Source organism: Onthophagus taurus, chromosome 6 (assembly GCF_036711975.1).
Source record: "Onthophagus taurus isolate NC chromosome 6, IU_Otau_3.0, whole genome shotgun sequence".
In the NCBI taxonomy this organism is placed as follows: domain Eukaryota; kingdom Metazoa; phylum Arthropoda; class Insecta; order Coleoptera; family Scarabaeidae; genus Onthophagus; species Onthophagus taurus.
Window position 1 is genome coordinate 4411249 of NC_091971.1, and position 16266 is coordinate 4427514.

Sequence of the window (16266 nt, forward strand, 5' to 3'; positions counted from 1 at the left end):
ATAGCATTCCATTTAAAATAACGAAGTTGTGGTCTACTTCCGGTAGACCGGAAGTGGTGGCCATCTTGAAAATATTTTAGATTGAAAATTTAGAATGAACAACCCATACTACCAAAATTTCAAAACTGTACGAATACTGGAACCTAAAAAAGTTCTAACGAACCAGTTACGTGAGACACCCTGTATATCTTGGTATATATTAACTTTATAAAAAAACATTTTATACAAAAGTTGTTTAATATTTTATTTGCCATAATAAGAAACCATTCAATTGTTTTTTTTTCAGAACACAAACGAGAAACGAACAACACTCGAAGTTTTTTAAATGGCAATGTATCCTTTCGTTAGGCTTATTTGATAGATATTACTTTTCTCTTTACGATGACGTAAAATTTTTGTACCCTTTTGTACCCTTACATTATTTTATTTAGATAGATGAAAATATTCTAAAACTTTTTTGCCTCTCTGATGTTCTTCGAAAAGTTAATAGTTTCTGAGAAAAAAATTAATGAAGCAAACACTAACTGTTAAGCTGTAGGGTTGTTAATCGAAAGTTGGAATGAATTTTTTATGAAAAAATCTTAGTAGGCTTTGCAATCTTTGTCAGAAATATTTTGACGTTTAAATATCAGTGGTTTTCTTACTATTATTATTGTTTTATTTAAAATTGTGAAACGTCGAGTGAACGAGCGTAAATGCGATAGAACTTTATTTGAAAAACAATGATAATAGTAACAAAAACACTGACATTTAAACGTCAAAAATATTTCTGACAAAGATTACAAAGCCTACTAAGATTTTTTCAATAAAAATTCATTCCAACTTTTGATCAACAACCTCGTTGTTTAACGGGAAGTGTTTGCTTTATTATTTTTTTTCTCAAAAATTAGTCGTTTTTGGAAAAATTTTAGAGAGACAAAAAAGTTTTAGGATACTTTCATCTACCTATGTAAGTTTTTTTTAAATGTATTTACCATCTGCATAAAAAAATCTAGGCATAAATTGAACGGGGGTGGTTACGTTTAGTAGTTTAGATGGGTAGGTTGAAAGTACAAATAGGGTCAAAACGTGCCCTATTATGAGTTAAACATATTCCGCAAATTTCATTTTCCTAGCGTTTATGGTTTTTGAGAAAAAAAAGTTAAACCAAAATTTTCCGCCATTTTTGGAGGGGTGTAGCTCCTTAGGGGAGCCGAACTCGCCCATGGTTCATATATCAAAGTACCCTTAAAATTCACTAAAGAATCACCCCTTGAAGTTTGTTGCAGTCATTCAGATACACCCTGTATATGTATACAGGATGGTTCAGTTTTTAATCGGGAAACTTTACTAGAACATAGTACTTGCCAAAATAACACAAGTTTTTTATATAAACATAGGGTCGCAACTCTTTTGTTTTCGAGCTATGATCGATCAAACTTGAGCCGAAAATTGCATTTGAAACTTTGTACATATTTACTGTTGGTTAAGACCTTATTTTCAAGCATACCTTAAACTTCCCTAGCGCCCTCTATGGGGATGAAATACACCACCCCCTTGATTTTTTTTATAAGAACTTTTTAACGCTATGGAATACTAACATAAAAAAATATGGGTTGTAAAGCTCATTCTTTAGTGGTACTTTTTTGTCTTTCTTTTTCTCAAATTTTTAGTGTTTGGTTCATTTATACTTTTATAACAAACCACGTTTCATACCACACTTTTGTAACTTAATTAAGATTTTCATCATTAGATTACTTTAACTTTTATAACAAAATTATAACTTAACATTTTCGGATTTCAATGTACAAGTTCATTTTTCAAAATTTTTTCCATTTAACGTGCGTCTTCTTTAACAAATGTCTCCATTGTCTCCATCACTTCACGCCTATTAGCTTCTCTGACAGTAAGTAGTTGTTATTTTAATTATAATTAAATATTTTTATAATTTGATTCTATTCTATTAGCTTTCGACTGATGATGGACACTGATTCTGAAACCGGTACCGATTTATATAAAATAAAGCAAGTTAGAACCTGGTTTTTTATTATTTCTCTTATACGATGTCAATAACTTCAATAAGAAATAAAAATGAGTCATATCTATTCAAATTTAAATTGAATTGTAATCTACATAAATTTAATTAATAAACTACCTATATGGAGATAATTTACTTAAATGATTATTTAATAAATACCTAATTTTTTAATCAAAAGTGTTCTTGATTTTTTTAAAAAGATGCGTTAAACCTGTTTAATTATAAGTCATCTTTAAGAAGATATCTTTAGTTTTATTTTAGTACTAAAATAATTTTCATAAATAAGATGCGTACTGCTTTAATAAGATATGTTTATACGTATATATAGCGCCACCTAGTAAAAATATGAAAAATGTCTCGAACAAAAATTATTGCTAATTTGGTTCTAAACAAATCTTATTTGAGTAATTCTTTGATGCTATCCTTAATTAATGAGATAACCTCAAAAATATCGTTTCTATACCAGTGTACAGCGCCACCTGATGAAAATACCGCAAACTTTTATTTAAAAGAAATATTTTAAATTATATTATAAACAAATATTATAGGAAAAATTTTTTGATAAAAACAATATTAAGCCGAAATATTCCATTATACAGGTGTCCCACCTAAGTTGCCTCGGTCCGTACTCGAATTGTGATTGAGTTTTTCAAAAAAATTTTCAAATAAAAGTAGGATCGAATCATATTGTACATATTTTAAAATTAGTTTCAGTAATGGCGGATTTCCGCTTCTACCGGAAATGGATATCAACTTTGTTATTATAAATGGAACATCCTGTATATTATTGCATTTTTGGATTCTTTGTGAAATTTCAATGGTACTTTGTTAAGGATACCTTAGGTCTAACTGGTATCGTTTTTGAATTATAAAACGATTTTTGAAAAAAATGACATTTGTAGCGTCTTATAAATTTGGCAATATTGCCGAAACTGTGAAAACTAGAAAGATTTGGTTTTCTGTTTTGGATTAACAATAAAAGAGCACACGTTTGTTAATAGAAAATTATGCATTTATATTACGGAGTTCTTAAGTAGGAATCTGTAATTTTCGAATTTTTTAATCATGGATAACTTAATTTTTTTAAATGGAATAATATACCAGTTTTTGCATAACTGGATGTAAAGTTTAATATAATTCGATTCAACTTTTATCTGAAACATTTTTTGAAAAACTCAATCATAATATGGACCGAGTAACTTAGGTGGGACACCTGTATATATTTTTCGTACTATTCACAGGGATATTAAGAAATGTTTTTAACAATATCAAGCGTCACCTAGTGACAATATGAAAAATGTTTTCGAATAAAAGTTATTACTAATTTAATTCTAAATAAATCTTATTCGAAAACTTTTTTGATACCACCTCTGATTAATAAGATAACCTCAAAAATGTCGTTTTTATATCAGTGTACAGCGCCCCCTGATGAAGATACCGCAAACTTTTATTTAAAAGAAATATTTTAAATTATATTATAAACAAATATTATAGGAAAAATTTTTCGATAAAAACAATATTAAGCCGAAATATTCCATTATATATTTTTTCGTACTATTCACAGGGATATTAAGAAATGTTTTTAACAATATCAAGCGTCATCTAATGGCAATATTAAAAATGTTTTTGAATAAACATTGTTGCTAATTTTATTCTGAACAAATTTTATTTGAAATTTTTTTTGATACTACCTCTAATTAATAAGATAAGTAAGATAACCTCTACAATATTAATTTAACAACTTTAATTTATAATTATTTCATAAATTCCATTTACAGTTTTTTAGAAATAAAAAAATCAGAACAATGAAGTTATTTAGTAAGATTTATAACTTTCCCAAATAACTTTGATTGATTGATTTATTGGTCTTTAAAGAATGTCTTTTGCGATGTCAATAGAATTCTTGTTTGTTGCGAATACTAACATGTTCCCAATAGTTTCAGTCAAAAATAGAAATGAGTCACTTATAGTAGAACAGAGAAACTCTAATTTTACTGAAACATCGTTAAAAAACAAAATTATCTTTATGAAATTTAAATAAAATTATAACATAAAATATTACTTGACGAAATAATAATTAGTAGTAGAGGAGTATTGCACTAAATGACCGTGAAAGTTTTTCATTAAATACGTTAAAATCGACCACGAAATGGTTACTGTAACAGACTGAAAGTTAAACTGTAATGATGATATTAACTCACAGAACACGTGTTTAGTCGGAGTGCATTTAAGAGAAGCATGCGCATTGTCGTGCTTAAAACATGCCAGATGTTAAAAATCATTTTTTCGTTTTACCCAAATATAAATAAATTTTTAAATATTATCTATATAAAAAAAATATCGGTCGGTGTTTTTATTAGTCATTTTTTTATCTTCAAAATACGTATTGTTCGCATCAATTTAAAACTTCGGTGTTATTTATAATCTCTCAAAAGTCCTTAACGGTACCAAAAAATATAATCGAAGATGTTTTATAAGTTATCTTTTTCGTGAGTTTATTTTGAGCACACCAAATTAGTGTGTGTGTGGAGAGAGTGAAAGGTAGTTATCGAGGGATATTTCTTTTTGTTAATGCGATTATAAGGTAAAGCTGCTTTTGTGTAACAATTAGCGAATTTTTCGTTTCATTTACACCGTTATTATATTCCCGTTTCGCACATACGAACATTCTCGTTGATTACATAGTGATTGCTCCACCTGTTTTTCTAAGAACTATGTTTTGTTTGGCGATTCCGATGCACTTAGCGATAACGGCGGCGCCAAATATTTTTTTTATCTTACCAGAATCGGTCAATTTTATCAAAATTCTTTAAATAAAACATCGCACGCGTTTGTAAATCAATCAATACCTAAATAAATTCTAAGTCTATTTCTAATACTATATCTTTTTTTCGTTCTTGGCAATACATTCTCAGATAACATTTATTGAATTTAGAAAAATTTTGTTCAAAGAAATATTTTTTGATAGAGAGTTGGGGAAACACTTAGTATTTTTCGTATCACATGAAAATAAGATAACATAGTGTGAGATCATGTTACCTGAATTGAAATATTTTCATGGAATTCCCAAGTTTGAGCAGTATTCATTGATTGTATACCATCAAAATTACTTATTAATTTTCATAAATAAAGTTTCAGCGAATTTTTGAGTTACCATCTGCATTTTGACAATTTGAGATTGATATGAAAACTTTAATAGGATTTCCCAATTCTTTTTCTAAACATTTTTATAATCTAACCCAATATGTATTGTACATCATTTAAAAGAAGATATCTTCAGCTTTAATATGATACTAAAATCATTGCTTAATTTTCATAAATAACTCTTCCACGATTTTTTAAATTTATCTCTTCATTTTCATGTTTCAAAAAAGTTACCATATTTCCGATTATTTTTTCTCAAAATTTTTATAATGCAACCCAATATGTGTTATACACCATTTTAAAGAAGAAATCTTCAGCTTTAATTTGATATTAAAAAAATTCCTTAATTTACATAAACAACCCTGTAGAGATTTTTTAAGTTTCGACTTGCATTTTGATAATTTGAGATTACGATGAAACTTTAATAGGATTTCCCAATTCTTTTACCAAAATTTTTTATTATCTAACCCAATATTTATTATACATCATTTTAAAGAAGACATCTTCAGCTTTAATATGATACTAAAATCATTGCTTAATTTTCATAAATAACTCTTCCACGATTTTTTAAATTTAACTCTTCATTTTCATGTTTCAAAAAAGTTACCATATTTCCGATTATTTTTTCTCAAAATTTTTATAATGCAACCCAATATGTGTTATACACCATTTTAAAGAAGAAATCTTCAGCTTTAATTTGATATTAAAAAAATTCCTTAATTTACATAAACAACCCTGTAGAGATTTTTTAAGTTTCGACTTGCATTTTGATAATTTGAGATTACGATGAAACTTTAATAGGATTTCCCAATTCTTTTACCAAAATTTTTTATTATCTAACCCAATATTTATTATACATCATTTTAAAGAAGACATCCTCAGCTTTAATATGATACTAAAATCATTACTTAATTTTCATAAATAACTCTTCCATGATTTTTTAAATTTAACTCTTCATTTTCATGTTTCAAAAAAGTTACCATATTTCCGATTATTTTTTCTCAAAATTTTTATAATCCAACCCAATATGTGTTATACACCATTTTAAAGAAGAAATCTGCAGCTTTAATTTGATATTAAAACCATTTCTTAATTTGCATAAACAACCCTGTAGGGATTTTTTAAGTTTCGACTTGCATTTTGATAATTTGAGATTACGCTAAAACTTTAATAGGATTTCCCAATTCTTTTTCTAAAAATTTTTATAATCTAACCCAATATGTATTATACATCATTTTAAAGAAGACATCCTCAGCTTTAATATGATACTAAAATCATTGCTTAATTTTCATAAATAACTCTTCCACGATTTTTTAAATTTAATTCTTCATTTTCATGTTTCAAAAAAATTACCATATTTTCGAGTATTTTTTCTCAAAATTTTTATAATCCAACCCAATATGTGTTATACACCGTTTTAAAGAAGAAATCTTCAGCTTTAATTTGATATTAAAACCATTTCTTAATTTGTATAAACAACCCTGTAGAGATTTTTTAAGTTTCGACTTGCATTTTGATAATTTGAGATTACACTCAAACTTTAATAGGATTTCCAAATTCTTTTTCTAAAAATTTTTATGATCTAACCCGATATGTATTATACATCATTTAAAAGAAGACATTCTCAGCTTTATTATGATACTAAAATCATTGCTTAATTTTCATAAATAACTCTTCCACGATTTCTTAAATTTAACTCTTCATTTTCATGTTTCAAAAAAGTTACAATATTTCCGATTATTTTTTCTCAAAATTTTTATAATCCAACCCTATATGTATTATACATCATTTAAAAGAAGACATCTTCAGCTTTAATATGATATTAAAATCATTGCTTAATTTTCATAAATAACTCTTCCACGATTTTTTAAATTTAACTCTTCATTTTCATGTTTCAAAAAAGTTACAATATTTCCGATTATTTTTTCTCAAAATTTTTATAATCCAACCCAATATTTGTTATACACCATTTTAAAGCGCCACCTAGTAAAAATATGAAAAATGTCTCGAACAAAAATTATTGCTAATTTGGTTCTAAACAAATCTTATTTGAGTAATTCTTTGATGCTATCCTTAATTAATGAGATAACCTCAAAAATATCGTTTCTATACCAGTGTACAGCGCCACCTGATGAAAATACCGCAAACTTTTATTTAAAAGAAATATTTTAAATTATATTATAAACAAATATTATAGGAAAAATTTTTTGATAAAAACAATATTAAGCCGAAATATTCCATTATACAGGTGTCCCACCTAAGTTGCCTCGGTCCGTACTCGAATTGTGATTGAGTTTTTCAAAAAAATTTTCAAATAAAAGTAGGATCGAATCATATTGTACATATTTTAAAATTAGTTTCAGTAATGGCGGATTTCCGCTTCTACCGGAAATGGATATCAACTTTGTTATTATAAATGGAACATCCTGTATATTATTGCATTTTTGGATTCTTTGTGAAATTTCAATGGTACTTTGTTAAGGATACCTTAGGTCTAACTGGTATCGTTTTTGAATTATAAAACGATTTTTGAAAAAAATGACATTTGTAGCGTCTTATAAATTTGGCAATATTGCCGAAACTGTGAAAACTAGAAAGATTTGGTTTTCTGTTTTGGATTAACAATAAAAGAGCACACGTTTGTTAATAGAAAATTATGCATTTATATTACGGAGTTCTTAAGTAGGAATCTGTAATTTTCGAATTTTTTAATCATGGATAACTTAATTTTTTTAAATGGAATAATATACCAGTTTTTGCATAACTGGATGTAAAGTTTAATATAATTCGATTCAACTTTTATCTGAAACATTTTTTGAAAAACTCAATCATAATATGGACCGAGTAACTTAGGTGGGACACCTGTATATATTTTTCGTACTATTCACAGGGATATTAAGAAATGTTTTTAACAATATCAAGCGTCACCTAGTGACAATATGAAAAATGTTTTCGAATAAAAGTTATTACTAATTTAATTCTAAATAAATCTTATTCGAAAACTTTTTTGATACCACCTCTGATTAATAAGATAACCTCAAAAATGTCGTTTTTATATCAGTGTACAGCGCCCCCTGATGAAGATACCGCAAACTTTTATTTAAAAGAAATATTTTAAATTATATTATAAACAAATATTATAGGAAAAATTTTTCGATAAAAACAATATTAAGCCGAAATATTCCATTATATATTTTTTCGTACTATTCACAGGGATATTAAGAAATGTTTTTAACAATATCAAGCGTCATCTAATGGCAATATTAAAAATGTTTTTGAATAAACATTGTTGCTAATTTTATTCTGAACAAATTTTATTTGAAATTTTTTTTGATACTACCTCTAATTAATAAGATAAGTAAGATAACCTCTACAATATTAATTTAACAACTTTAATTTATAATTATTTCATAAATTCCATTTACAGTTTTTTAGAAATAAAAAAATCAGAACAATGAAGTTATTTAGTAAGATTTATAACTTTCCCAAATAACTTTGATTGATTGATTTATTGGTCTTTAAAGAATGTCTTTTGCGATGTCAATAGAATTCTTGTTTGTTGCGAATACTAACATGTTCCCAATAGTTTCAGTCAAAAATAGAAATGAGTCACTTATAGTAGAACAGAGAAACTCTAATTTTACTGAAACATCGTTAAAAAACAAAATTATCTTTATGAAATTTAAATAAAATTATAACATAAAATATTACTTGACGAAATAATAATTAGTAGTAGAGGAGTATTGCACTAAATGACCGTGAAAGTTTTTCATTAAATACGTTAAAATCGACCACGAAATGGTTACTGTAACAGACTGAAAGTTAAACTGTAATGATGATATTAACTCACAGAACACGTGTTTAGTCGGAGTGCATTTAAGAGAAGCATGCGCATTGTCGTGCTTAAAACATGCCAGATGTTAAAAATCATTTTTTCGTTTTACCCAAATATAAATAAATTTTTAAATATTATCTATATAAAAAAAATATCGGTCGGTGTTTTTATTAGTCATTTTTTTATCTTCAAAATACGTATTGTTCGCATCAATTTAAAACTTCGGTGTTATTTATAATCTCTCAAAAGTCCTTAACGGTACCAAAAAATATAATCGAAGATGTTTTATAAGTTATCTTTTTCGTGAGTTTATTTTGAGCACACCAAATTAGTGTGTGTGTGGAGAGAGTGAAAGGTAGTTATCGAGGGATATTTCTTTTTGTTAATGCGATTATAAGGTAAAGCTGCTTTTGTGTAACAATTAGCGAATTTTTCGTTTCATTTACACCGTTATTATATTCCCGTTTCGCACATACGAACATTCTCGTTGATTACATAGTGATTGCTCCACCTGTTTTTCTAAGAACTATGTTTTGTTTGGCGATTCCGATGCACTTAGCGATAACGGCGGCGCCAAATATTTTTTTTATCTTACCAGAATCGGTCAATTTTATCAAAATTCTTTAAATAAAACATCGCACGCGTTTGTAAATCAATCAATACCTAAATAAATTCTAAGTCTATTTCTAATACTATATCTTTTTTTCGTTCTTGGCAATACATTCTCAGATAACATTTATTGAATTTAGAAAAATTTTGTTCAAAGAAATATTTTTTGATAGAGAGTTGGGGAAACACTTAGTATTTTTCGTATCACATGAAAATAAGATAACATAGTGTGAGATCATGTTACCTGAATTGAAATATTTTCATGGAATTCCCAAGTTTGAGCAGTATTCATTGATTGTATACCATCAAAATTACTTATTAATTTTCATAAATAAAGTTTCAGCGAATTTTTGAGTTACCATCTGCATTTTGACAATTTGAGATTGATATGAAAACTTTAATAGGATTTCCCAATTCTTTTTCTAAACATTTTTATAATCTAACCCAATATGTATTGTACATCATTTAAAAGAAGATATCTTCAGCTTTAATATGATACTAAAATCATTGCTTAATTTTCATAAATAACTCTTCCACGATTTTTTAAATTTATCTCTTCATTTTCATGTTTCAAAAAAGTTACCATATTTCCGATTATTTTTTCTCAAAATTTTTATAATGCAACCCAATATGTGTTATACACCATTTTAAAGAAGAAATCTTCAGCTTTAATTTGATATTAAAAAAATTCCTTAATTTACATAAACAACCCTGTAGAGATTTTTTAAGTTTCGACTTGCATTTTGATAATTTGAGATTACGATGAAACTTTAATAGGATTTCCCAATTCTTTTACCAAAATTTTTTATTATCTAACCCAATATTTATTATACATCATTTTAAAGAAGACATCTTCAGCTTTAATATGATACTAAAATCATTGCTTAATTTTCATAAATAACTCTTCCACGATTTTTTAAATTTAACTCTTCATTTTCATGTTTCAAAAAAGTTACCATATTTCCGATTATTTTTTCTCAAAATTTTTATAATGCAACCCAATATGTGTTATACACCATTTTAAAGAAGAAATCTTCAGCTTTAATTTGATATTAAAAAAATTCCTTAATTTACATAAACAACCCTGTAGAGATTTTTTAAGTTTCGACTTGCATTTTGATAATTTGAGATTACGATGAAACTTTAATAGGATTTCCCAATTCTTTTACCAAAATTTTTTATTATCTAACCCAATATTTATTATACATCATTTTAAAGAAGACATCCTCAGCTTTAATATGATACTAAAATCATTACTTAATTTTCATAAATAACTCTTCCATGATTTTTTAAATTTAACTCTTCATTTTCATGTTTCAAAAAAGTTACCATATTTCCGATTATTTTTTCTCAAAATTTTTATAATCCAACCCAATATGTGTTATACACCATTTTAAAGAAGAAATCTGCAGCTTTAATTTGATATTAAAACCATTTCTTAATTTGCATAAACAACCCTGTAGGGATTTTTTAAGTTTCGACTTGCATTTTGATAATTTGAGATTACGCTAAAACTTTAATAGGATTTCCCAATTCTTTTTCTAAAAATTTTTATAATCTAACCCAATATGTATTATACATCATTTTAAAGAAGACATCCTCAGCTTTAATATGATACTAAAATCATTGCTTAATTTTCATAAATAACTCTTCCACGATTTTTTAAATTTAATTCTTCATTTTCATGTTTCAAAAAAATTACCATATTTTCGAGTATTTTTTCTCAAAATTTTTATAATCCAACCCAATATGTGTTATACACCGTTTTAAAGAAGAAATCTTCAGCTTTAATTTGATATTAAAACCATTTCTTAATTTGTATAAACAACCCTGTAGAGATTTTTTAAGTTTCGACTTGCATTTTGATAATTTGAGATTACACTCAAACTTTAATAGGATTTCCAAATTCTTTTTCTAAAAATTTTTATGATCTAACCCGATATGTATTATACATCATTTAAAAGAAGACATTCTCAGCTTTATTATGATACTAAAATCATTGCTTAATTTTCATAAATAACTCTTCCACGATTTCTTAAATTTAACTCTTCATTTTCATGTTTCAAAAAAGTTACAATATTTCCGATTATTTTTTCTCAAAATTTTTATAATCCAACCCTATATGTATTATACATCATTTAAAAGAAGACATCTTCAGCTTTAATATGATATTAAAATCATTGCTTAATTTTCATAAATAACTCTTCCACGATTTTTTAAATTTAACTCTTCATTTTCATGTTTCAAAAAAGTTACAATATTTCCGATTATTTTTTCTCAAAATTTTTATAATCCAACCCAATATTTGTTATACACCATTTTAAAGAAGAAATCTTCAGCTTTAATTTGATATTAAAACCATTTCTTAATTTGCATAAACAACCCTGTAGAGATTTTTTAAGTTTCGACTTGCATTTTGATAATTTGAGATTACGCTCAAACTTTAAAAAGATTTCAGAATTCTTTTTCCAAAAATTTTTATTATCTAACCCAATATGTATTATACATCATTTTAAAGAAGACAACCTCAGCTTTAATATGATACTAAAATCATTGCTTAATTTTCATAAATAACTCATCCACGATTTTTTAAATTTAACTCTTCATTTTCATGTTTCAAAAAAGTAACAATATTTCCGATTATTTTTTCTCAAAATTTTTATAATCCAACCCTATATGTATTATACATCATTTAAAAGAAGACAACTTCAGCTTTAATATGATACTAAAATCATTGCTTAATTTTCATAAATAACTCTTCCACGATTTTTTAAATTTAACTCTTCATTTTCATGTTTCAAAAAAGTTACCATATTTCCGATTATTTTTTCTCAAAATTTTTATAATCCAACCCAATATGTGTTATACACCATTTTAAAGAAGAAATCTTCAGCTTTAATTTGATATTAAAACCATTTCTTAATTTGCATAAACAACCCTGTAGAGATTTTTTAAGTTTCGACTTGCATTTTGATAATTTGAGATTACGCTCAAACTTTAAAAAGACTTCAGAATTCTCTTTCCAAAAATTTTTATTATCTAACCTAATATGTATTATACATCATTTTAAAGAAGACATCCTCAGCTTTAACATGATACTAAAATCATTTCTTAATTTTCATAAATAACTCTCCTATGATTTTTTAGGTTTCATCTTGCTGATTTATTTTTCGTATTTGCTCTGTGCAAATATTTTAATAGGTTTACCTATTAGGAATTTGATTAATCCTAACAGACTTTATATAGAAACCTATCATCGGGGGTCATAATAACAATAATAATAACAATTTCATTTTCATAGCTATACACTGCGAGTCCATTTAGAAAGTTCCGTTGCGAAATATCGATACAATTTCCTATACTATATCCCACGTCCTCTAACGAAATATCCGCGTTTCGTTCATTTTTAGTATATCTTCGGTGTTCGAGGAAGTTCATTTTCGTATGAAAAAAAATCTACCGTGTCGACCGCACCCCAAACAACCCTAAACAATGGGGGTTAATCTTTAAACGTAGTTAGTGAATTACCTTTTTATTACGTTTATTCAGCAACACGTAATTCCCGGTACGAAATTGTTAGGGAAAAGTCGAAAAACGTGCCAATGTCACGTTTTCGAAGTTTCCGGACGACAATAGGGCCAGTTCTCAGGTAGATTCAGGTAATTCGCATTGTGGCGACCTCACACCGCCCCCGAAAACGATTTTGAACACAAAAAAGAAGCCTGTTAAATTGAAATTAATTCGGGATTAGCACGAAATAATATGAACCGGAAGTCGGCTCGTTCGGACGGAAATTGTCCCGACCAGTTGTTGTTCCCTCCTTTTGATAGTGACTCGTCACTTTTTATTCTTCGCCAACGAAATTATCCGTCACGTTATTGGGGTTGATGCACGTTTTCTCATTTTGTCTCGAAAGTGATATAAAACTTTTTTGTCGAAATAAAAATGGGGGAACTTTTACTATTACTACGTTCTCGTTACGAGAATGTCATCTGGAGTATAAACGGCGGTATCGGACACATAATACGACCTCAAGGTCCGATCCAAAGGCATTGAGTCTAAAAATAAAATTTTGCGTGCTTCTACTCCGTTTTGTTTATTATTGCACTCTGTAACTTTAACTCTAGGGGTCATCTTTTAAACCACTTTGCGTTTCGAAACTCTTTAATGGAGAAATAATCAAAAAATCATTCGTAGAATAACATTCAAAATATTTATGAAATGTTTGTATTTATATTTTTAGTTCTAATTTTTTTATATCACCATTCAAACATGGAACTGTACAAGAAGCTAATTATAAAAATAATGTTGGGAGATTATATGCAGATGAATTATTACCTACACAAGAGATCGATTAAAAAGGGAGAACGAATAAAAATAACTACTTCCAGAAGCAATCTTCTATATTAGGCAGTGTTTAGTCCTCCCTTAGCAGTATCTAGTCTTCAGCTAGAATTCGCAATTCTGCTGGCAGAGGACTAGATGCTGCTAATGGAGGATTAGATACTGCTGGAATATGACAGATTGCTTGCTTTTTACAAGTAATGTTTAGTCCTCCCTTAGCGGTATCTAGTCTTCTGCCAGAATTCTCAATTCTGCTGGCAGAAAACTAGATGCTGCTAATGGAGGACTAGATACTGTTGGAATATGACAGATTACTTGCTTTTTACAAGTAATGTTTAGCCCTCCCTTAGCAGTATCTAGTCTTCAGCCAGAATTCTCAATTCTGCTGGCAGAGGACTAGATGCTGCTAATGGAGGACTAGATACTGTTGGAATATGACAGATTCCTTGCTTTTTACAAGTAATGTTTAGCCTTCCATTAGCAGTATCTAGTCCTTTGCCAGAATTCTTAATTCTGCTGGCAGATTGCAGCACCTCGGCTGCAAACAAGACATAAATTGGTATATTAAACATTAAGAAGCTGATTAATAAGGCGGCTTAAGCTAATTCACATGTTTAATTTTAAAAGACATTTTCGAAATAATTGTATATGAAAAGTGACAAAGATAAAACGATGAAAAAACGAAAAACATGCCGGTTCAATTAGAGACGTTGAGTTGATTAGGAAAGTTTTTTTCTAAATATAGTAGACACCTTTAATTAAATCCAGAGTATTTATTTTCGGTGAAGAGGGCCGAACTCACTGCGGATTACGCAAACTTATAAACACGAGAATATCGACCGGGATCGTATCGGGGTGCGCACAATGGGCCCCCTCTTTTGATGTTCGTTCATAAACAAACTGCTTGTTTACGAAATCGAAATTCGGTATAAAATCGAACATGAGTTTTGAATCCAAACATGGGTAGGAACTTGGTGGGGATTGAAAAAATTATGAAATATGTTAAAAAAAAGGAAATAAAATGACCAGGAGAGTTTCATATTTTCGAACAATGTCGCAGCGATAATTAAAAGACCCCGCGACCCCTTCATTTCACAAATAACGCCGCTTTAATTGCTAAGCCGGCCTACAACGGCTGACAGTGTTTTAGTGCTAATGCAGCTTGCAATTATCCGACGACTACTTCAGCGCGATTGGAATTTGGCCATCTTGCACCTTAATCAAACCAACAGGAGTTTTATAATATTGTTTTTCATGGCGTTCCGTTCGTCTCGAACCTTAACCTAACCGTGTGAACCATGCGAAGAGTCGAGTTCGAATCTACTTTTAACCTCCAAGTCTTTGTCGCGTCCGAGATAAATATTAACATCCTTCACCTTCATTTTCATCGTATCCATTCAAAAATACTTGTAGATTTGATTTTTTGTTTGATTTTTAATAGATTTGTCGGCATCACGTTTGTCATTTTAAAGGGGTGTTAAATTGACAGGTAACCCTCTTGGTTAATCTTCTAAAGTAGCTCTTGGACACGATTCACTAATTCTTAGGATTCCCACCACATTCAGAACTACAACCGATTCACTCTTCGAATGAAGAAAAGAGAACATCCATCCAGTGGGAACCTTCCTTCATTTCTTTCACACATCGTTGTTTATCGTTTGGTTCTTAGCGGCTGTCGTCCTTTAAGGATCAAAGACGTAATCCCTAATCATTAGTAGGGATTTCGGTAATCTTTATCGTTTTTGACTACCTGTATGTTATTGTAAAACTTTCTTCACTAGCACTAAAAATATTAGTACAATGTCGAAATGTATAAACATATTTATGTAGTTATTTTTTTATTATTTTTGTTTGAAATTCATGTGAGGGAGTTAAGAGAAAAGCTGGAACGGTTTTTTCTCACGGATTCCGCTCCTATACAAACAAGTAGTTAAGCGTTTTTAAAGGGGGTCCGCGGCCGACATGTCCAACGATCGGCCTCCTAATAGTATAAACCAATATTTTGCTGTCTAAAGATCGCGGCTCTTGCCTTCCCGGGCCGTTCTCATTATTGCCTTAAAGATATAATTAACGTGAGAATGTATTGCACTTTTATTGCTCGCCATCTCTACGATAAGTACGTGTCCATTCGTTTTCGATCAATTTAGAAATCCTCTATTGATTAATTACAAGAATTTATATATAAAATAAATTAGAAAAAGAAATTATAAAATCATCTAATATTTTTTGCTTTAGTTTTAGTTTCAACTAAAAGCAAAGAACTCGAGACACCTCTACGTCGTATCAGGGACAACATTAGGGATGTCATAGATAATCT